Source organism: Parasteatoda tepidariorum, chromosome 12 (assembly GCF_982258835.1).
Source record: "Parasteatoda tepidariorum strain Cologne lab strain chromosome 12, Ptep-v5.0, whole genome shotgun sequence".
Lineage (NCBI taxonomy): Eukaryota > Metazoa > Arthropoda > Arachnida > Araneae > Theridiidae > Parasteatoda > Parasteatoda tepidariorum.
In genome coordinates, this window is record NC_141766.1 from 25,513,352 (window position 1) to 25,537,749 (window position 24,398).

General features: G+C 29.1%; 1 protein-coding gene across 5 annotated transcripts in view; it reads right to left on the reverse strand.

The window, feature by feature from the left end:
• The window catches only part of LOC107441841 (leucine-rich repeat, immunoglobulin-like domain and transmembrane domain-containing protein 2), a 153,754-nt gene that overhangs the window by 9,962 nt on the left and 119,394 nt on the right, over window positions 1–24,398 (reverse strand). For 4 of the 5 annotated variants that reach the window (XM_071188127.2, XM_071188125.2, XM_071188131.2 and 1 more), the window contains one exon: window positions 14,253–14,280. The exons of the other annotated variant lie outside the window; for it this stretch is intronic. The gene's annotated coding sequence lies outside the window, so the exon portion shown is untranslated. The remainder of the gene's footprint in view (window positions 1–14,252; window positions 14,281–24,398) is intronic. 5 annotated transcript variants of the gene reach the window in all.

A 24,398-nucleotide genomic window follows, 5' to 3' on the forward strand; every position in this document is an offset into this window, starting at 1 on the left:
CGGTATATCGTTAAAATCGGAATTCCTGAGAAATCTATTTTAAATATACGACTTTTATGAATAAAAAGTCTTTAAGACTTTTCAATTCGCTTAAAAAGTTCTCGGGATATGGCGAAATACTTAAAAAAATTAAATTATCATTGGGGAGCCCAACCTTTGGATCGCTCGCCTGACCAAACTTTAGGGACCATATTTTCCAGATTACTGTTACCCCTATATTTCAGTGTCCAAAAATCCAAATCTGTTTAAAAGAAGGTATGTTTATTTAGAAAAAAGTACGTTTGTTCGTCTGATTTTGTAACTTAAAATATTGTCTGCACCAATTAATTGGCACATTTGAGGTCCTCATTTGAGGCACATTTGAGGCTTGAGGTCATCAAGATTGAGTCCTAGAGCTTGAAGATCCAATTATTACACCAAAAGTTATTCAGGGTGGTCCGTTTTTTTTATTTTGTGCACTGCACATTATTTTCTAAGAATCTTTCTTAAATTCTTAAATTCTAAAAGCTAATATTGTTAGATTTTTCTCTATTTTTTTATTGTCTAAAACTGAAAAAAAAATCTTTCATCTCTCTACTTATAAGTGAATACTTAATCATACACTTCTCATTATACAACAGTTGTTTTGGAATTTGAAATTCCCCAATAAAATAGTTAACTGAAAATAGCAGAAAGAACTTATGTCTATTCAAAGGATTTATAATTAAGTTTTATTGTAAAATCTCAACTTTTGCTAAGGCAAAATAATATAAAGGATATATATTTTTACCAAGTACCTATTTCTGTTTGTTAGAAAATAAAAATAAATAAATTCCAATAAAAGGGCGGCGAATGCTTGAAAGCATTGTTCTGGATTCGTTTTAGTGAAAAAGAAGAAACCTAAATAAATCAGAAGGAATGTTGTTTACTAGAAATCGAAAAAGAATTCTTCTATAAAGGTAGACTTTGTGTTTGTAAAAATAATTTTAAAACTCAGTTCCAAGTTTAGTATTTTTTTCTTTTATAGAATCGTGCTTATAAATAGTGAATAACATACTCTTGATATTTTTATTAGCCTATTTTTACCAGACTCTTATTTCCTTAAAACTTTAAGCTAAAGTAAAAGCAAAAAAAGGAAAATATTCTTTAAAAAAATTGGGAGTACTTCCAAATTACATTTTAGGAAATCCAAATGTATTTGGCGAATTCAAAGCACTTTCAAGAAACTGTGCAAAAAAATTGTATACAACTTTTTATATTCAAAATATATGTTTTGAAGTTACACTAAAAACATTATTTCATTTGCGAAGGCGAATAATTAGTTATTTTTAATAGGTGATAAACGTTTATTTTTCTGAAAAAAATGGTACTTTTTACGCAGTTTTAAAGCTTATACACAGAAAAATTTCTGGTAAAATTACCATGCTGACATGATGTTTAAAATTACCATTACTAGTACTTATAATAAAAATTCTGGTTAATAAAACCTAAATATACGATATTTGAAATATTCATTTGGTAAATTTTTCGCTTCGGTATATCTGGTTTTCAAAATTAGAATTTTTATTTACACATATTTATTAAAAAATTACAAAACTAAAAAGACAATTTTACCGAAAAAAATGGTTTTTATGCCATGCTCTTAGGTATTATGATAAAATTACCAAAATTCACCAACTTTAATCACGTATTATAAAACCGTATTTTATTGTTAATTTTACCAAATCATTACCGAAGCCCTTCGTAAAAATTATTGGTCTTTTTGCCGTCTCCATTGAGCTAAAAACACGGTAAATCTTACCACTTTCAGGTAATTTCGACTAAACATTTTTTTTTTTCAGAGTTAGGGAGCAACCAGGTAAAAGACCTTGATAAAATGTTCTGAAAACATTTAATAGATGTATTAATAAGAAATGCAACTCAAAATTGTAGGTGCTTTGTAGTCAGAGACTTAAATCATCGCTCATTTACTTTAGAGACGAAACATGTACATGTGTTCAATTGCGAGAAAACCGTGGTAAATTTTACCATATTCTGGTAGTTTTGACCTTATCTTTTTTCTCACTGTAGTAATAGTCATAACTTTTGATTATTTTAAAATTTCTTTCACAATCCTTTAGCATAAATCTTGAGGTACCGTTTAAATTTAAGAGACTTTAGTTTATTAAATGTAATTAAACATTATCACTGGCTTTTAAAAAGCGATTTTCACTCATATTTTAAATACAATCAAAACCGTCAACCGATCTATTAGTTCCAAATAAATATGATTTTGTCCGAATCATAATGACGTGCTCGTTGATTTGAAATAATAAAGTTTTTACGCATTTTGTATTTTTTTATGAACAAGAATAATGCTGCTATTTATTATATTTATTCATAATTCTTCATCATTTGAAATATCCCCGTTACTATCACCTACACTGTTAAAATTCTAAAAATATGATAAAGCAATCGGCAGCAGTCTGTCGATCTAATTTACCGCAAAGTTTACGGCGATTTTTAAAATTTGCTGATTTAAAATCCGTTTACAGCTGGTATGGTTAAGGAAACCATGAAGACAAAACTATTCCTTTTTAACCATTTACAATGAGCATGGTTTAAAAACTGTAAAGAAGAAATTTAACAGGACATAGGAGATAGGCTTTTCGATAAAATTCAGGTTGTTTAACCATACTAAGGGCAAGCAGTTAATAGACAGTTTTCTCTCAGTTTGTTGTTTGAATACCATCATATTTACGGTTATTTGACTGTTTTATTTGAATATTGTAAAATATCAATTAAACAAATTGTTATTTAACCATTTTTTTAGAGAATTTTCTAACAGTATACTTCATCCGAGTGGTACTGTTTGCATCAACTAGAGACATGTCAGATTAGTGTAAACTTAACATGAAATATTGACTAAAAAAGTGGGATTTTTCTTACAATTAATTTAAATCATTTTTGAACACTCAAGATCAAACTATCAGTGCTACGATAATTTTGGATGCTGTGCAAGACAGTCAGGAATTATAAATTGTTTTTTGCATATTCTTTATATAAATTGAAATAAAACTATATCTGTGTGTATATAACTCTTCATTAAATGAAATATTCGCTTTACATTCAACCTGCATTGAACTGCTGCATTGATTGTATTCAAAAAATTTAACTCGAATCATTGTAATCCGAAAAAAAATATACTGGCTAAAAAGGTTGATTTAGATAAATTTAGTAAAATATTCAGATAAATAGCTTTAGAGAAATTCAGCATTTAGATAAACTAGATTTGAAACGAATCTAGTTTGCATACGGGACAATCATAAATTACAATTTGTTATGTAGACTGGAATTCTTTTCGATTTATATAAGTCTATTGTTATGTGTTATACTTGGTAAAGTTATTTCAAGCAGATTCATCAATTCAAACTGCTTTTGATATTATATTTTATGCAAAATTCATATATTATATTATATTTTATAAGAAATGCGAGACACGTGCAAAATTTATTGTGTTAAAAAATCGATAAACCCATTTTTTCTCTCTCTTTTTTTTGTTCAGGTGTAAAAAGAGAGAAATTGCTTTATCCTTTTAAGTCTTTTTAAAACATACTTGTTTTTTTAATTACGTGATGCACCTCGCGTTTTTCTTTTTTTTCTTCTTGTTTTTAACGTAACAATGTATATTTAATTCTTTTTTTTTTTATCTCCAATGCATATCAAGAGTATGAAAAGTGATTTTTTTTTAAACTAGCCAGGAAATTTTAACTAAGTAACGCAGCTTCACAATATACATAATTGTAGAACAAACATCCGTACTAAAACACTGTGAAAATTTTTATAGGTACTATATATTTTGTAAGACACATTAAACTAATAAGTACACCGGATTTTTACTTAACCAATCATTTTGTTTTGAAAGTTTCTCATTCATGGGCACACCTTACACGACAAAATATGATTTTGGCAAAATTAACAATAAAATATGGTTTCAAAGTAAGTGATAAAATTTGGTAATTGTGTAATAATACTTTAGTCCATAAGCCATCTAATCAGTTAAATTTAGTTTCCCGATTCGTATTTCTTAATGAATTACGTGGCTAAAAATTATAATGATGAAAAGTCGAATTTTCGGTAAACCAAATGTAGGAATTAAAAGCGGTATATTTTAGTTTGCTAATCCTTGCTACTATGTTCTTATGTAACAAATATTTTTTTAAATTTTTTTTATTAGAATATTTTTACCAGAAATGTTAATACGGTCGTTTTATCAGATTTCTTTTTCTATTTCTAGTACTATTTATTACTCGTAATGTTTAGCTTTTTTAGTGCGATATAACAATTTAATATGTTTGTTTTTAAAAGCTGGATGTTTTTTTTAAGTATTGATTTAATATGATTATTTAATTAAGTTATATGTTATGTTGGCCAAAGTCATTATATTCGAATTTTAAGTATAAACGCTATTGGCCATTAAAATCGGCTGCACCAGGAAGGCGACACACCACTAACGTGAAATTCACAGGACGGAAAAAGCATGTTGTGGTATGCAAATGATTAGTTTATCAGCGCATTCATACAAAGCAGGCAGCAGTAGCGACACCTACAATGTGTATAAAAGAAGAGATTTGACCGTAAGTTTCTCATACAGACATTGAATTTGGGCGTTGTTCCAGGGTAAAAACGTCTTTGTTATGCCTCGTGTAAGAAGGAGAAATGCCTACCAGCACGTGTCTGTGTTTGATCGAGGTCGAATTGTGGCCTACAGGGCTCGTGGTTTATCGTACCGAAGTTTTGCTTCTCGCGTTGGTCGAGATCCCACGACTGTTAGCAGAATATGAAATCGATGGGTTCATGACGGTCAAATGGAACGCCATGCAAGATTTAAGCTACCACACATCACTAACAGCCGATATATAAGTATATATATATAAATATATATACCGTAAACCGGTGCGCGTCTACCCATCCAGGGGCGAGTCTACCCATTTTAGTTTTATTTAATTTTCACTATTTTAAATTGCAAATAAAAAAATTTTTACCGACGGAGGACTTAGTTCAGACTCTAAGGAAGATGGCGCTGTAGTAGTTTGATCCGTTTTTATTTATTTGGTGTCTTTTTAACCGACCTGTTCAAACGTCTTTTGAGAGATTTGTAATGAAAATCAGCAAACTTTTAGTTGGTGCTCCGTAAGTATATTATTATTATTATTACTATTTTCACTTTAGTTAAGTGATAAACTTATCTAAGACTAAGATTACATTAATTTTATATGAAAAAAAAACAAAAAGAATGTAAGTTTTGCTGTTGTAAACAAAAAGCCAGAATTTGCAGGGCGAGTCTACCCATTCCTATTTAGTTTTAATAAAGCATAAAAATATAATTTAGAACTTTGTTTATATTAACTTAAGTCATTTTAAATGAATTTGAGAATATTATTTTAATTCTGCATTGATAAATTTATCATTAATAAGAAAATTTATAGGTTAAATATAATTGTAAATATAAAATATGTTTATTTTACCTATTTTTTCAATTTTCATATTACAAAATTAACTTTTTTTATTTAATGCAAGTTAAATAAATTATTATTAATTATTACAGATGGTTCGAAATTGTATTCGCAAAACATATAGATTTAAATGTTGCAAAAAAATGCCATGATTTTGTTAATAATCCTTAATTATTATTAATTATTAATTATTTAATTGTAAATTCATATTAATTTTAATTTATTTTTATCAACAATAATCAGAAAAAAATGGTACTTTATAATGTTAATGATTATAAAAACAAAACTGTGATCAAAATGTGATAATCGATCAAATACACAATTTGTGTTATTTTATGAATAAAAAACTGGAATATATAATTAAGTTATGAATTTTATTTCATAAATATCCTATATAACAACTAAAATAACAATTTAATAGTAAAATTTGATTATTTACAATGTTAACATTCATTTTAGTAGAATGGGTAGACTCGCCCTAAATGAGAGATATGTTAGCAGTTCTATAAAAATATACAGTAACAGCGTAACTGTTAATATTTTCTAAAATCGATTTCACAGCTTTAAAAAAGGATAAATAGCGATTCCAAAACACCTATTAAAAGCCTTTTTTCTTTAATATTTACAAAAATTTGATCACTTGAAAGTTGACAAACTGAAAAAATGGGTAGACTCGCCCCGGTTTACTGTATTATATATATATATATATATATATATATCGCAAAAACACTTCCTCGAAGCTTTCGACAGCGCTCTACCCAATATAGATCTAACTCCTAAATAAAAATGCGCGTTTTAGTATGATGTATTATACGCTTTTCTCCTATGATCAGGTATTCACCTTAATTTCCTTTCAAAATTTTAATTACTGCATAGCGATACAGGCCTGACAAATCTGTATCACTTTACTGTTATTTTTATTCAGGTTTTACTGTCTTACAGACAAATTATATACATAAGGCAGCTGATTTAGATCAACCGAAAAGGGTATATTCAACAATTATTTCGGTGAAGCATAACAATGAACTATTTTTGAACACATTTAGATGTTAAATAATTCTAACCTCGTTAAAAATATCATATATATCCTTTAACAAGAAGCTTTATTAGAAAACACAATCAAATTTTAACAAGTGTTTATTTCCAAATTTTATTTCTTTTTGCTTCAAATATTTTTGTCAACAAAGAAAAGGAAATTTTAACTGCTTTACTTCAGTTTGAGATAATTACAAAAGAATAAAAAGAAGTGTTATTCCTTTTTAAGCGTACGCCTTAATTATTAACGTGCATTATCAGATTTTTTACATTGTGAGCTAAAGTAATTAATAACACAGAAATTCGTCGATCTAACATCACAAAAGCCTCTTGTTTTCATCTTTTTTTTCCGCAAAGTAAAAAAAAAACTAGATTTATTATGTATTTTTGTTTAGTTTTATGACGCATAATGTAATTTTCAGATAGGAACACGTACTTGTCATTTTCTTAAGGTCCTTTGGACATATTTATTAAACAAAGAAAATGATATTATTTCTTTACTAAACTGCGTTAAAGAGTAAAATGGAACAGAATGAAATATTTTAAAAAAATTTCAGAAAATTCTGTACTTTTTTTACATGCTTTGAAATAATTATACCTTGAAACTAAAGATTTGTGATAATTATTGAATAATTATAGCTTGAAACTAAAGATTTGTGATAATTACTGAATAATTTATAGCTTGAAACTAAAGATATTGAACATAAACAAAAGAGCATTTGAATTTCTATTTCCCGGAACAATTGCCATCACATATTTGATTATATTTTGATTATAAATAATTTTGTTTCATTAAAATCACTATGTATGAAATTTTCATAGAAATTTGGAATAATGCAGTTATATTCAATATCAAATATGTTTGACAAGTTTTGCGATTTCTTTTTGTTTCAATTATTTGTTTCAGCTAAGAAAAGGACATTTTAGCTGCTTTACGTCAGTTTAAACGAAATACAAAGGAAAAAATAAGCGTTACTCCTTTTTAAGCATACGCCTTAATTATTAACATGCATTTTAAGATTTTTTGTGAGATAAAGTAATTAGTAACACAGCAGTTTGTCAATCTAATATCACAAAATCCTTTTGCTTTGATCCTTTTTTTTTCTACATACTTAAAAAAGGATGGTTTATTATGTTTTTTGTAGCATAATATAATTTTCAAATAAGAACACGTAATTGACACTTTTTCCAGAGCCTTGGACATATTTATAAAACAAATAAAATTATATTACGTCCTTACAAAACTAGGTTACAGAGTAAAATAGAACATATAGAAAAATAATAAAAATTGAAAGAAAATTGTGGAATTTTTTATATTCTTTGAAATAATTATAGCTTGAAATTGAAGATTTGTGATTTTTTTACAATGAGCATAATCAAAATTACTCTGCTTTTTTCTATTCCCTAGAAGAATTATCATGTACTTTTGCTTATAAATTATTTTGTTTTATTAAAATCACTACATATAAAATTTTACCTAAAGCTTTGAAATAATATACTTTTACGTAATAATAAGTGTGTTTGACAAGTTTTATGACTTCTTTTGCGTCGAATATTTTTGTAAGCTAAGAAAAGGAAATTTGAGCTTCTTTACTTAAGTTTGAGATAATTGCGGAAGGAGAAAAAAAGTTTTACTCCTTTTTAAGTTTACGCCTTCCTTATTAACGCGCATTTTTATACTTTTTATATTGTGAAATGAAGTAATTAATAACACAGCAGTTTGCTTATCTAACATCACAAAAGCCTCTTGTTTTGACCTTTTTCTCTGCGTAGTTAAAAAAATAAAAAAGTGAGGTTTACTAATTTATTTTTGCTTAATTTTAGGACACATAATATATTTTTCAGAAGAAAACACGTAATTAACATTTCCTCAAGAGCCTTTGGAGCTATTTATTAAAAGAAGAAAGGGGTACTAGTTCTTTAATAAACTACGTTAAAGAGTAAAATAGGACAGAATATAAAAAATATAAAAATTTTCACAGAGAATTTTGGGTCTTCTTTTAAAATCCTTTTAAATAATTATCGCTTGAAACTGAAGATTTATGATTTTTTTTCTTCAACACTCATCATTATAGGTGCATTGTTAGTTGAAAAAAAATATTAAAGTAAGATTAAAGTATTCAATTTAAAAACTAAAAATTTGTCATTTTAATTTTGTTATCTCTAAGAGCTTAGGAATTCAGAATGCTTGATATTTCCTTTCGCTTTTATTTTATCTTTCTGAAATTAGTAGACCGTATAATGTTATAACGGAACAACGATGATTAGGAGTTTTTTTTCTTTAGAATACATAAACTGTCTCGCAAGACATGCATTACATTGGGTTCAATTTGCCGCTTAATTTCAATATTGTTTTCTTGATACTTATCAGAAAAGGGATTTTTTCTTCAGACATCGATGTAGATTTTAATTAGCGAAGGGATAAATGAAGGAGGGATAGGGAAAATACGCTGCATTACTGGGGAATTTTACCGTTAAATTATTTTGTTTTGTTTCTTTGAGATTTCTTTTCGCTTAGAGAGATCAGAATAAAAAATAAATAATTGAGTAACGTCGATGTTTATTCGGGAAAGAAATAATTCCAAACAATAAATGAAACAAAACAAAAGTGTCCCAATGAACACACGCACTCCCTTTATGTTTTTCTTTCTGGTAAAAGACAATAAACATGTTAGATGTTACGAAGATTTTTAAGCCAATTCATTTGATGGAATAAAGGAATGTTTTACAGAAATAAACAACATTTGTCTCAAATAAATAAATAACTCTGATTTTTTTAATTACTAATTTAAATTACTATACATTCACAATCTTGAAATAAAAAATAAAAAAAAACTTAAATAGCAAGTTTTAAATGGTAATAATTATTAAAAAAATATGATGAAATTCAAGTATAACCTACTGCAAATTTTTAAGTTTTCTTTTCCTTTTTTGAGTGTACTAAAATCTTTGTTTTCTTATACTTTATGCATTAAAACACTAGTTAAAAAATTGATAAAAACAAATGAAAGGAAATTTTTTATATACAATTGAGGTTTTAACCATATAAATTTATATTCGCAAATTTCGCAGAACCAGATTGCTCAATGATATTTTTTTATTTACTGAACTACTATCTTTTAGAAACGTAAACACAGTGTACAGTGGTCAAAATCAATAATGAACAACCCTGAATAACTTTTGATCTCATGATCGGATCTTAACATTCTAGGACACCATTTTAATGCTTCCACTGGGTGACCTTACATATGCGAATTAAATAGTGCAGACGATATTTTAAGTTACGAAATCAGACACAGAAACGTACTTTTTCTGAATAAACATACCATATTTTCAGCAGATTTGGATTTCTTCCAAAAATATAGGAGGTAGCCGCAATCTGGGAAATATGGTCCCCGTAGCAGAGATGCCAACTTGCTCCGGACAGCAAATATATATTTTAAAGTGGAAGTTTACGAATTGTGATTCTTGGTTTAATAAATTCAACTTAGCAGATTTTTATCCACCACTATTTCTAAATAATTCGTAGGCTTACATAATTCACCACTTTATATATATCTTACTCATGCTATACCTTTTAAAAAGCAAGCAAAAATAGTCAAATATTTGCAAAATTTATTTTGCGGTTATTTACCGTTATTTTTATCTATAGTCCGGTCAGGAGAGCAGACCAAAGTTTGAAAAAGCGAAGAGTAATAAAACATAAAATATAACATTTATATTCAATTAATATTTAGACCTTGAAAAGATACATGTGATGAGAGTCACATGACATGAGAGTTTCAGTTCTCAAAAACCCCCATTTCCTGGTTGCAAACACGCAACTTTAGAGATCATTTAATCCAACAATGTAAACTTTTGAATCATTCGTATGCTGTGGTGAGAAAAATAACTTTAAATATTATCTTCAAAACAAAGAATGATAATTTGAAATATTCACTTAGCTACCACTCGATGAAACTTTCACAAAAAGATGTCAACCCTACTAAACTAAGTGGATATTTTAATACATTTAATTTAATCATTCGCATGTACTGGTGAGAAAAATAACTTTAAATAAGAACTGCTAAACAAAGAATGATTAATTAAAACATTCACTCAGCTACCACTCGATGAAATTTTCACAAAAAGTTGTCAATCCTGATAAACTAAGCGGATATTTTAATACATTGAATTGAATCATTGCATGTAGTGGTGAGAAAAACAACTTTAAATAAAAACTGCAAAACAAAGAAAGATTAATTAAAACATTCACTCGGCTACCACTCGATGAAACTATCACAAAAAGTTGTCAATCCGTCTAAACTAAGTGGATATTTTAATATATTTAATTTTATTAGGTTAAAAAATGTCTCTTACTTCCAATACAAATAGATTTATTTAAGTATTTAATACGTGTATATAGGAGGTAAAAACATTCTGTCATAACTGTTGCATTTTTCAAGAGAAGTTAAGATAAAGAGGGCTGTTTGGGAAGTTTTTAAAAATGCCTCATGATGCCTTAATGACGTATGGCTGCTTTAGGCAGTGGAATACAACCCCAGATTCACTGATCAGGAAAAAAAGGAGACCATGTTCTGGATTGATTCTTTTTATTTTAACAAGTCTTCACATCACAAGAGGCACTATAATAAATTCATGAAGAGGAACTGGAACATAAATCTTGAGCTTCGAAGGGAACACGTGTCTTCTTCTCTGCATTCTCTGACGTTATCTCAAAAATAATGATTGAAAAGTGGTATATATATCCGAATTACTAAAATTGCATAAATGCAAGATTTAGAAACACATAAATAATCAAATTTTATAGAATTAACTTTATCTCCTGAGCATGCAGAGAAGGAAATCAAATCTTGAAGATTGAGCTCACCTAGCTCTTACAGCAGCACAAATAAAATATGAGCTTTCATCCGGGCAACTGGCTTAGGAAGGCTCACGGTCACAGTAAAAAAACTAGGTGAAAGGCGCAGTCACAAAAATGATATTATAAATTTAAGCGAATGTCAAAAGGTTAAAAACTGAGGGTATTGTGATAGCATCATGACACTTACCTTCAAGGGTTATCTTCAATGGACAAAAAAAGTCAGTATTAGTGGTATTCCTCAGTACTGGTAAGCACTAACTATGCATTTAATACGTTAAGAGCACCCAAAGTACTCAAACAACCATAAAACTTAATGGATGCAATTGAAATATGTTTATTGCCAGCTATAGATTTTGCATATTGCTAATGAAAAATTAAAATTTAACAGCTTAGCATTATCCTTTTCCACTTTAGTCTCTGATTTTATTTAAGCATCATTCTATTTTGAATTATAATATTTTACCCTTTCGTTATTTCTTTGAATAATACTTTCAATATCAATGAAATCAGAATTTAAAAAGAATCACACTCGAAAGAATATCCTTATAAAAATATTTTATACATAATGATTTACTTTAAAAAAAATCAGTTCGCTGAAATCACAGATTTTCTTATAAAAAATCACAGTTTAAAATTTAAATCGTAGATTTAAATCATGCTTTAAAACAAATGATTTAAATCATGCAAACCCAGCTACATCCCCTATCTGTTTGTCACAACGTTAACGGGACAACCTGCAAGCTGCGCTTCAAATAATAGGTACTTTAACTGTTGCTTGTTTATTTTCCACGGAGTGCCCTTGGACAAAATTTTAGCACAGTCATCAGGAGAAGATGTATTTCTGAAAAAAAATGGAGCAACGCTTAAAATTAACTGGAAGAAATTATACAAAACGGTAGCATGGAGTCCTGAAATGTTTGTTAAATGTGATGTGTGTAAGCAGCACTTTAATTGTTGCTTGTCTTTCTCCAAATAAAAAAAAATGCAACAACTAAGAGTTTACAAGGCAAAACCAGCAATTTACGCAATAACCATATAACGCATAGATACCATTAAATAAAATTGTTACTAAACATTGAAGCACAAAAATGTCATAATTTAATGGTAGGTAATTTATGGTAAGGAGAGTCACCTTTAAGTTCAAAGGGTGAAATATTGTAGGGTTCTAAAATGCTAGGTTTGGTAGAACTAAATTTAACTTGATTAAAATATTTGGAGACTTTTTTTAAATGTTTTAAATATTTAGTAACACTTTTACAGTTTTCATTAGTTTGCTTAACGAACTAAATAGACACAATTATAGAGTTCACTTTTTTCTGAGCATATAATCATAATGTTTAACGCATACAGTCATGTTGGTAGCGTAATTTAATACATTTATTTTATTTCTCTTGAAAAACATGCTCATACATTAGTTAATGCATAACATGAATTAGCTAATGCATAGCATGCATTAATCAATGCATAACATGCATTTTAATGCCTTTTCGTAATAATTATTTCTGATTTTCGTAAGAGTCTAATGTTTTATGGCATTTTGAAATTATTTCATGAATCGTCATCATATATAATTTCTTTAAATTTCAAGTTAAATATTTATTGTTCATGTAGAATGTTTAAATAATAAATAATATTTATTTCTCAACAATAGTATTTCAATAGCTTTTTTTTTAACTGAACATTATAGATCGTTAATAGGTCAGTTATACTGTTGCAACAAAAAACGAAAAAGAAACTGGGAAAGCATATCATTGCGACTGAGAATTTTTTTTTCTTCAAATAAATTAATCTAATGTTTTCTATTTATAAATGTTAAATATTTGAACTGAATTCGAAATAGCACTGCATATTTACACCCTTAAAAAATAAATATTTTTATTGTTCCTCAAAATTAATCCTATTATTGTATTATTTCGTGCAAATAAGATTTAAAATGACTAAGTGGATGCTTGTTATTTGATCATAAAGTCAATGGACGTTAGCAAGGTAATTCTTCACTTATTCCTTATTGCATTTTGGTAAGCATCCACTTAAAATTAATTATCTCCCTTAATTAAAGTTTCTTTTTAGTTTCATAGATGTATGTATTTAGTTAAACAAAAATCATTTACTTCGATGGAAGAAGAGACAAGTTTCTCAACTCGTCTAAGCGATCATTAATTTTCGGAAGCCAGCAATGATCTTATTACGAAAGTGACACTTTAGCCATTAATGACGAAAAGCAATTGCTCTTTTTAATCACTCACTTGAATATAATATCTTCCAAGAGCTGTCCCCAAGGGCTCTGACTTTTTTTTTATCCGACTTATTTGTTAAAAAGAAAAGTATTGCCTCATTAGACATTACTAAAGGCAATTTAAGTCATCATCAATCATAAGTAACGACTAAAAGTTATCTTCTCATTTTCGAAATTATTTTTAGTCAGAAAAGAGTTGGTTGTGTTTTTTGCAAAGCTTTTATTTCGTCCCACGTGCGTATGAGTTTGTTATAGCTCAAGCTGGAAAGATTTTCTTGTAATTACCTCAATTTTCCAAAAGAACAAATTTTGTATTTTTAGGAGCTGACAGAAATGAATACATTATTCTGAGATAACTACTGAATAAAAAGCTAATTAATAGTCATGCAATGATTTATAACCCTCCCTAATGTCCATAATTTTTTATTAGATAAATTCATCAAGGACCACTGATTACCAAAGTCATCAAACGTTGAAAAATTTTGACTTTCAATGAACAAAAAAACGGAATCAAGATGAGGATTGTCACCAGATTTTTCAACTGAAATCTATCATCCATGTAAGGCTTTGATCTATGTCGACTAGTTAAAAAAATTATTTAAAACCTTAAACATTTGAGTAAAAAATCTTAGTATTATCTTACCGTCACGGGAAATCCTCTCAATGAAAATCTAAAAAAAAGAAGAAAAAAACCTTTTTTATAATAATCAGAACTTTCATAAACAGTTTAAAATTTAAAGCATAGAAAACATGAGTTCAAACAATCCTAGAGTAAAACAAGACATTTTAAATATTGAAAAGAAAATTTTAAAATATCCGAATAAAATTAAATTATGTGAAGATAACTTAGCATTACGCAATAGCATTACAATTAGCATTACAATTATTGGAAGAGAATTTCTCTTCCAATAATTTGATTGCATTTTGATAATTTGAATTTTTTTTCTGCGATTGAAACTTGATGGCTTACTTTAATTTTACTTGAACTCACTTTTTATTTCTTTTGAGTTAAATTAGTCAGGGAAGGGAAATGTAATTTGTGACTAAAGGATTCCCTGGTATGGAGTCTTCTTAATTGGGAAAGATGTCAAGTACGCTTTGTGGGAAAATTTTTATAGCAATAGCATAACTTATTTTCGAATAATTGATTCTTGATTTTACAAATTTGATTTAAAATTGTTTCATAAACCCTTCCATGTGAGTAATTCAAATGTTCATATAAAATCCATTTCCTCTTGGTGCCCCTTTGGAGCAGCAGAAATTATTTACCCAATTTTTACCAGATTTAAACTTTAATTTCTACCTTTCGCAGAGAATGAAAAATTCGTCATACCAGAACCAATTAAACTGCATAAAAGAATGTTTCTTGCCGGGAAAAATATTCTGTTTCTTCCAAAAGCAAACTGTAAATGAAATACTGTAACTACAGTTGTCTTTCTTATTTCTGGGCTCAGTAAGTAGTAGGAATCATAGTATGTCAATAAGAAACGAATTTACTTTCTAGAATCGAATCTGAATATCATAGTTATACACCTGAACCACCAAAACCCTGGTTGTCGCTCTTAGATTCATTTTTTTCAAAAAGATAAAAACTGGATATTTTCTTCTTTATTTTATTTCCATGAGCTACGAGCATTTATTCTCGATAAAATATATTTACCCGACAGGTAGCAAAGGGGTCATTTTATGACCCCATGCATTCCAGAAGTTCTTATTCTTAGAAAACTAGTAAACTCTTCATCCCTTTTTCATTAATGGCTGAGTTTTCCAACTTTATCTGTCTTTTTTGAATAACTAGAAAGTATTTCCGACACCCACCCCCCATAATACACATTTTAGCAGCTACTGGGTTTATGGGATGACCCTCAGTGTCTTTCCTTTTGCTCTGCAGATTTTGTTCAGCAGATTCTTGCGTGGTTGATGTGTTCAGTGCATTTTTTTTCATTCTTAGTTAAATTAATTTATACTCGTTAATAGCGTTTATGCAAAATGTTATATATATATATATATATATATATATATATATATATATATATATATATATATATATATATATATATATATATATATATATATATATATATATATATATATACTAGCTGACCCGGCAAACGTTGTTTTGCCACATGAATTATTTCTATAGTATGAAAATATATCTTATTTATTGTAAGTGTGTGCGTATGTGGTATTTGAGTGGAAGAGGCATGGAGCGCTATGAACGATGACGGAATGTGAAAATAACAACACACCAAATAATATTTTTTTTAATTTATTGTAACTTTTTTTTATAAATTATATATACAACGAATTCTGAAAATATTAGTCAACAATATTAATCTCTTAGTGCAATGGAGTATACAATATTTTTTGTCATTCCATCTTTAGCTAACACAATTAAACTGGGTGGTTTGCCCTCTCGAGAACATGCCACGTATAATTGTCTGTGTGAAAAACATGGTGTGCTCAAATCTAAGACACAAACTGACATTGTTTGGCCTTGTCATTGCAAATGTCAGTCTTATATGGAAGTGAATGCGTTTAAATTGAATTGGCACATCTGTGGGTATCATAGGGATTCGTGGAAGTAATATACTTTCATCCCGGAATTTGTCATTTAAAATAATGACTTCGATGACGTTGTTCATAAATTTTTTAACGGCAAATCGCGTGCCGTTGCACAGCCGTGGTGGGTTCAAATTACGAAGCAAAATAACTGGAGATCCAACTTTGAGTACTAAATTATGCGGTGATATGCCAGGTAAATCCAATGAGTTTAAAAGCTCTGTTGGAAAATTTGCAGCTTCAATGGGATCGCAAACTGCATCAACGGATTTATATGTCACCAAGTTACCTGGCAATAACTGTTGCATCTACAGATTCAATTCGTTGGTTCGTTCAATAATGTTGCAGCAATGCCAGATGATGCAACGGCCAACGCGATGCCATTATTTGATTGTGTTTCACCGAGAATTAGCGAAATAATTAATGTTTTGCCAGTTCCACCTGGTGCATCAGGAAAAAAAATCCACCTTGTCCTGCCGAAACTGCGAACATAATGCGGTCATAAATGTTCCTTTGTTCCTCAATCATTAGTGGAACATTGCGAGTAACGATCGCTGCTATTTCTATCGTATTGCATTGAAGTTCACGATTCATGTCAGTGTTTAATAAATCAGATGCACTTCGATTTGGCGAAGGCATACCGAAATGACTGAGTGGCAAGTTGGCAATAATAATGCAAAGATCCCCAATAGCAATCAGTGCTTCATTGTACATGGCATCGCTGAATGTTATCGTTAGATCGTTGCAACGTGTGCGATGTTGATACCGTATATCATCAGTCATCGAATCTTTGTGATTATCCCATAACGTTTCTATACAGGCCGGGAAACATGTAGTTAATACTATAGCGAATAGTAGACGAATTTGCTTTGCAGTACAGTTCAATGCTGTTTCAGCAAGCATACATTCCCACTGGTTGTCGTCTTCCAGCAAGATGAGTGCAAGGCATGCATCTTTATACGTTGGATGCTGATGTCCATCGACTTTACGTATATCTTGAAATGACAATGAGCCGGTGACATTAACCAACAACAGTCGAAAATAAAAGCACTTAGTCTGCCTTGAATTGACTGTAAATATTCTCCCCAAGGCGTTTGATTTGAGTAAACCGGGACATGCATCAACCGGTGTGCCTTGCTTGCGAATTATCCATTTTTTTGAACCCGTGTGAAATAGGGTGGTACTTCTGAGTAGAGTAATGTCTGTGCAACGGCACCAAAAGCATCCGTACGATTATCCAATTCAAAAAATTTGGCGAGTGTAGTTTTCGGTGGATTTGTAGCTCGGTCAATCGCTGTCTCGTTCGTGAAATATACGCTCTGACCGTTTTCAAGATGAACGGCTAAAATGACTAACGGTTGGATCCCGTTCATTAATTGGGAATCCAAAGATACGCCAAACAGCTTCATTGGAGCTGATGAACCGGTCTATTTGGTACAGCGTTTTTTCGTCGTTGTTATTGGGTATACTATAGCCTACGTCACATGTTGTGTTATTCCTACTAAATTTAACCCATGAACGGCATTTTCTGCGAGCCTAACTTCAAGCCACAAATAAACAAACGAAGTGTTTGATCGTTTAAATAACTGCTCGACAGATTTTATTGCATTATAAAGAAAAGTAATTGATATTCGATTTTTGATTAATAATTGATTTATGTGGATAGTGGCATAGAATTTAGCATTGCGTCATGGTAAATGTTATTCCTACTAAGTGGAAGTAGTTGTGTTTTTTTTTTTATATTATACCCAATTCACTGGAAGAGCTGTCACATTGGTATTTTCAACTCGAAATACTGCTATATCACTGCCTTTATACACATACTTGCAAATATATTTGATGCTCTTCCTTTAAGGGCGTGCATAAGTATTAGAGTTTAATATGACTTGTTGCAACGTGCTTGAATATTGTTTTTTAATTGTTATGTTTCTACGTCTAGTTTGGATCCGAATACGATTAAATAAAGATATATTTAAAATATACGTTAAATCTGTCCAAAAAATGAAAAAAAATTAGTTATAAACCTATTCTCAGACCTACTGAATATACATATAAAATTTCATCAAAATCGGTCAAGCCGTTTAGGAGGAGTTTAACCACTAAAACTGTGACAAGAGATTTTTATATATATAGATATATATATAGACCTGCCAACTTTTAATCCCTTCCATTATCATTTTTCCCAGTGGTATTAAAAATGGAATTACAACTTCAATTTTAAGCAAACAAATACGTTGTAGTTGAAAAAAATTAAGTTGACAACCATGATCGCATATTAATATATAAGCTTAATTTCTGTAAGAATAGTGGTGATCAAAATCATTTAAAAATTAAATTTATAAAAGAAAAAATAGTATATATTTACTACCACTTTAAATATGAAAATAAAATTTCCCGCAAAATCCGGGAGAGTTGGCAGGTATATATATATATATATATATATATATATATATATATATATATATATATATATATATATATATATATATATATATATATATATAAATATATATATATATATATATATATATATATATAAATATATATATATATATATATATATATATATATATATATATAAATATATAAGTATATATATAAATAAATATATATATATATATATATATATATATATATATATATATATATATATATATATATATATATATATATATATATATATATATATATATATATATATATATATATATATATATATATATATATAAAATAAATAAATATATATATATGTATTTTTTTCTGCAAGAGTTTAAACAGCATTTATTGCAAATTTACTAGTCAGAGTGGTATTTTTATTGAAAAAAAAAACAATTTCGGCTTTAACAAGATCCAATCCGAAAACATCACTTTCAAGCAGTCAAGAAAAATCTATACCAGTGGAACGGATAATACTTCATGATTGCTAAATAACTATTTTTAGTATATCCTTTAGGATCCTTAAAAGTGAATCAAGGAACATTAGTATTGAACCTAAACATTTTATTTGGAGATTTTGGCGAAGAATAGAAATCCATAGCTTTAAACAAAATTACTATAGCTTCTTGAATTCCTGCCAAAAAGTGCCTGCAGTTCTTTATCAAACGAGAAAAAAATGAAAAAAGAAAAGAGTTTTGTGCCTCCGTAATACATAAATTTTAATTATTTAAAGTTCATGCTCAAAAGAAACTTATTTAATTTACATTGCAATAGCTGAAAATAAATTTTTAAAAACAGTTACGATTTCTTTTATAAATTTATCACGATAATTTAAAGATTAAGTAATATTTTGTTTTTAAGTTTGGCTTGTACTAACTGAGTTTTTCAACTTGATGAATCTGTGTAGTAATTATAAATATTTACTGTTATAGAAATATGTTATATAATTCAAGAAAGAAAAGTGTAAAACTTAGTGCAATGTAGACTGATGCAAAAAACAATGTAGATATATATAAATTATTACACATACTTAAATGGTAACTTGTGTTTCTTTTTGTGTCTTAGCAAATTTGATTAGAACTTATCGAACTTATCGTAGTTATAAATATTTACCGTTATCGAAATATGTTGTATAATTCCATACCTGACAACTTTTATTCTTTTCGAGATTGATTTTCTCCAGTGGAAGTAAAATGGTACGTAAATTACAATTTTAGGCGGAAACGTAACTTCTGTGGACAACTACATCATCGTCATCATCATCAATATTTATCTGGGCTCCTGGGGCCGTTAGAGACCTTTTTCCCATTCGTCTTGAATTGTGAACTTTAGGGTGGTTCTTTCTGGTAATTGGAATGCAATTGAAGTAAAAGGAATTTAAATATTTTGAATTTTAGATAAAATTACGGCACTACAAAAGTAAGCTGCCATCGGCCTGAGGTTTATGTCTTCTCTTAAGTTTTCAAAAGTAAAAATTTCGTTGAATCCTGCGGTGTCACAATTTAAGGTTTTTTTTAAAAATCTGAAATTTAGCTTCGCAATGTGATGATCTAAGGAATCTATGTTGAGGTCGTGATGTATGTTTTTATTTCTGATAAACCATCTTGCTTTTGTTATTATCCTGAGGATTTTGTTCTGGCATGTTTTGAGTTTTTCAAGGAGTGATGTGGAGATGCATACCTGCCAACTTTTAATCACTTCCATTATGATTTTTCCCAGTGGTATTAAAATGGAATAAAAATTTCAATTTTAAGCAAAAAAATACGTTGTATATGAAAAAGCTTAAGCTGCCTACCATGTTGGTAACACATATTAAAATAGTATATGCTTAACTTTTTTAAGAATAGTGGTGATGAAAATCATTTAAAAATTTAGTTTATGAAAGAAAAAATAGTATATATTTACTACCACTTTAAATATAAAAATGAAATTTTACGCCAAATGCGTAAAAGTTGGCAGGTATGGAGATGTTGCACCAAGCTGTGGACTACTACAGGAGTCTTCCATATTAATAGATATACTTAATTTTTTTAAAGAATAGTGATGATCAAAGAATTTATAAATTTTGTTTATAAATGCAAGGAATATATAGAAATCATACATTTTACTACCACTTTAAATATAAAAATAAAATTTTACGCCAAATGCGTAAAAGTTGGGAGGTATGTAACTGTTTTTCGCTAATGATATAATTAATTATTACAACGAGAGTGAATTCACGTTAGTAATGATAGGATAAGGAACTGTACTGATTTGAGTAAAATTTTATTTATCGTGTGAAACAAAAATTGACTTAGTTTGGCATTCTTTAGAAAAAACTTAAATAAGTAAAAGTTAGAATTGCGTTTTTTTTAATCAAAATTATCACTTTGGTCGTACCAATAATATTTCCGAAGAAATAATAACGTAAGAAACATTAAACATATAAATTTATACATGTAAAAATAAGTATGAGTTTTCAGTTTTTAAAAGAAAACAACTTAACTGTACTCACATTCAAATATTTCAGTAACAGAGGCCAGTATATGCAAATTTTTAAATATTGTTGAGCGTAACACCACATTTAAGCATGCATTTTCCTTGTCATCGCTTTCATTTCTAACTCCCCCGGTGGCCATTAATCAACAATGCAATTTGGTCAACGCATATTAACTCAAGATAAAAGGTAATCAAATTATGATATTAGCCTTTGAAATTTCTTCCTTCTAGCTAATACCACATGATTAATGGTTATTTGATTGAATGTTAAATGACGTCACTAAGTATTCTTGAGAAGCTTATCGGATAATTCTTGTTTTGAAATATTGATTTTCTTATCACACTCTGGCAATATAAATAGAAGGATGTATTTATTTTATTAAATATAAAATGATAAATAATATAAATAATATTACTGGATCTAAAAATTATGCTTTACATCAAAACTTAAAGGGTAGGTATTAGAAGAAAATACGTAATTTGTTCAAACGCAGATGTAGCAATTTTTTTTCGTAAATACACTTTATGCATCATCGTATTTAATTTTATGAACATATCTCTTAATTAAAAACTTGTGTTCAAACGAAAGAAAGATTCACTTCATTACTCTCGTAATAAAGCAAAGAAATATTGATAAAAACTATGCCAAATATGGCAAATAAATATTTTAAATAGAATTCAAATCGCTGCAGCTTATAATGGAAAGCTCATAAATCAGACAAAAATGTGCTTAACATATCTGTTGATCCATATCTTGAGGGTTTCAAGGTTTTACATCACCTCAATGAGGGAATTAAAATTAACGATCATGAGCTACATAAAAATCTAGCTTAAACAAAAACAAAAAAAATGATAGATTTTGTACCCTTTCCCAGATGGTAGTTTATTATACACACCATGAACAGACTGAATTGTTCGTTTTAATTGTTAACTCTTTTTTCTGATTGCTGCTTTTTATAGGTCATCATTTTTATACGTTTAGGACCACGTTTTATCATTGTCTTTAAATATTAATATTAAAAATTCTTGGATATAAACATAACTTAAGGCTCTTTTCCCAATCTAAAGTGGAAGGCAAATGAAGAAAATGCCATTTACGTTTATACACACATGTATTGCATTTCTTTTTCTTGCAAGCACTCTTTTTACATCATCGCAATCTTTCAAACCAGCAGCTATTGGATTAAGTGTTTGACGTTCATGTCTTCTAAATCAAAACTCAAGTTCAAAACAAATAAAAATTCACTTCATTACTCTCACAATAAAACAAAGAAATCTTGATAAAAATTATGCCAAACATAGCAAATAAATCTCTTACAAAGAATTCAAATCACTGCCGCACACGATAAAAAGAACATAAATCAGACAAAATTGCGTTCAACATTTCTGCCGATCCATATCTTGACCGTTTCAAGGCTTCCCATCGCTTCAATGAGGGAATGAAAATTCCTGTTTACGAGCTGTAGTAAAATCTAGCTTGGACTCAAAGAATAAAAGAATTTGCACCCTTCCCACGATGACAACTTATTATATGCGCCATGAGCAAACTGAATTGTTCGTCCTAGGCGTAACAGAACCTCCCAAGTCATAATAGGTCTATAAAAGACACAGCATATTTCCTTTCCCGTATTTTATAACCACTTCCACAATAAGCTAGGGACAGACTCAAAAACGGAGACAAAAATCATTGGCAATAAAATGCGAAGTACACTTGTCTAGCCCACTTATTGAATAAGTTGATGTCGCAAAATTGTTTCATCTCAATTCTATTCTGTCTTTTTTAATCGTAAAAATGCATTGCGTATAATCAATGTGGAGTGGTTATAAAGATCTGTTAGATATCATATTTTTCTTCGCACTCGATTTAATTTGTTTAGAAAATTTCGTATATTTAATTTGTATTTAATGCGCATTTAATTAAAAATAAATATTTATATTCTTTAGCTGAGCGCTTCAGTAGAGGATCGGGGAAACAATCATTTTATTGATAAAATTAATGCAATTAATTACACTGCGGAACAGATTTTTGCTGCATTTATAGAAAAACCTGATATTTTATAGAAATTTTATGTAAAAGATCTGCATTTATGCAAATACCTGAAATTTAAATCTGAAATATTTTTAATCTATATTTTGTTAAATATTTCTTCCAATGCCTACCAGGGGAATGACCTTTCGTTAATACAGGCATTCGAAGGGTAGATTTGTTGGCCACGCTTCCAAGAGCATCATATTAGGTGGGGCCAAAATTGCTTCCATTGTAAAGACATACAGTAAAGAGAAAGAAAGATCATCCATGCCTTGCCCGGGATTCGAACTCAGTGCCTTCCTGATGCTAAGCTAGTTCTCTAACCCCTGCACAGTCCCGTCCGCAGATTTCGTTAAATATACAAGTTTAAAAATGTTATATTAAAAAATGGTCTCTTAAGCTTTGACCAACTTGTAGGATAGTTAGGGCATATCATCAGGACTAAATTTGCATAGGGACCTATACCTGGAAGGGCTCATATTCAATTGATGTCTATGCACTTCCTATGCATGCTGTCTTAGGCGCTTCTTCATTACAACAAATATAAAGCATAGGAAAAAGCAGTTTATAATTGGGAAGCGCAATTAGGTTAGTTTCAGACGATGAGTTGCTACGTTGAAATTTCTGCTCATGGGTTCCTATGTAATTTTAATCCTCATGATGTGCCATAACTCTCTTACAAATTTGTCATAGCATTTGAGCGACCCCCTGTTATATGTAATGTTTTTAAACTTGTACATTTCAACAAAAATAGACTGCACATGACATAAAAATGATACCAAGGGAGAGAAACCAACTGCAGATTAGAAATCAGCAATTCGAAAGTATGTAAGATATGTTAAAATATCACATGCTACAGAAAGCAACAAAAAAGAACTTTCCCAATTGATTTTTTTTTTTATTTTGTTTTGTTTGAAACCGCGTCTTGTATAAAAAAAATGCTTTATTTCAATTGGATGGAGATATCGGACTTAGTTTTCTGTTAGACTAGTGTAAAAAAATTGCTTTATTTCAATTAGATGGAGAGATTGGCCTTAGTTTTCTGTTAGACTAGTGTAAAAAAAATTGCTTTATTTCAATTAGATGGAGAGATCGGCCTTAGTTTTCTGTTTCACTTTACATTGATCTGTTAAAGATGTAGAAAATGTGAAAACTCTTTTCCACCAAGTCCACTTTTCAGGTATTTTTTTTACATCTTTGAAACAATATATATATTTAAATTTATTAATGTGTTTTGCATGAAATTTGGACTACGCATGCTAACTATTTTACTTGAATTGGATA